The following is a 1,413-nucleotide window of genomic DNA, read 5'->3' as shown; positions in this document are numbered from 1 at the left end:
GAACAGATATATTATAGTCGGAGAACTTTATATTTGTAAATGAACAGTTTGGCGCCTGAATGCTGAAATGGCGGAAGCGTGCGATTTCCTGAGAGACGGGTGATAAACTGACGCTGGTTTTTGATAAAGCAACTTGTGAGAGTGACGCAACAGGTCGCGTTTCCCGCCATTCCCCTCCATTAACCCTTGATGAGAGATCATGAAATTAATGCTCTCGGACCCATTATAACTTGAATACGTTTAAAGCTTTGTCCCCCTATAAACAATTAGTTACAGATTATGTGATAGTATATGATACAGACAATTGAAAGATTAATTTATTTACAATATATTAATTTCAACTTAAAATACAATATTCGAACTTTTCATACTTAGATATTATATATAGATTTGCGTTTCCGATGGGAATGATGAGTGATCAAAAAAACTAATTAAATAAAACGCTGTTAAAGTAAAGGCTTTGAGAGTACGTTTTTGTTATATTTTAAATTTCATTGCCTGCTATTTGAACGCAATGCTCTTACAATTAATTTGTTATTAGGTAAATAAATTTATAAGGTATGCAGTATGTACCTAAAACAACAACTAAGATAATTTCAGTAAGATATCGCAGGAGGGCGCGGAGCGGGAGCGGGAAGAGGACGCCGCTCCTGCTCCGCCGAAGAAGATCGGGGAGAAAAAAGAGGCGCCATGCGCAACTTTTCCCTCTGCCGCAAAAGGCGTCGCCGGAAATCGGGGGTTCTCAATAACCTGGTAATCCCCTCTAGAGAATGGATAGGCAATCCGTCCGTCAGAGCGTCATGGTAGCATGCGCAAGCGATCTCGTGGTGCTCCTCGTTAAGAAGGAAAGGGTACCGCTGGTTTTTTAGTGGGTATTCCGATGTTCGGGGCGCATTCGGCTCGGAAACGCATTACGCGTTTCCCCACACTGTTCCCGTGGGGGAAATGCAGAATGCGTTTTTCTAGCGTGAAAAAACAAAAAGAAAAGATAATTTCAGTAAGCTTTAAAGATAAAGAACTTATGTGTTCGAATCGCGGACAGAGGCTAGTGTACTTATATAATGTATACAGTATAAACTAAAAGGTTAGCCACAAAGCTTCGAGATGCCGGCTGTCGTCATTAAATGCAAGTTTACGACATGTATTGTTAGTGCGAAATATTATGAGGATAATAGCTGTTATAACCTAACTCAATACTGTGAAAGCATTTTATACCAAAACATTTTCATAAAATATACGTACATATATATTATAATAATTATAATGTTATATTTTTCCCGTGAGTCATGACTGCCCAGTGGTTAAAAGGCGTGAATTTTTCAACGATTTTACCGAGATAAAAACCCGACCAAGCACCACTAAATTCTCATGCTCGTAATCTGTTTATAATTTATCTCTTGGCGGTAAAGGAAA

The sequence above is a fragment of the Nymphalis io genome, chromosome 17 (assembly GCF_905147045.1).
Source record: "Nymphalis io chromosome 17, ilAglIoxx1.1, whole genome shotgun sequence".
In the NCBI taxonomy this organism is placed as follows: domain Eukaryota; kingdom Metazoa; phylum Arthropoda; class Insecta; order Lepidoptera; family Nymphalidae; genus Nymphalis; species Nymphalis io.
The sequence above is the reverse complement of the archived record's forward strand: the minus strand, read 5'-3'. Positions refer to the sequence as shown.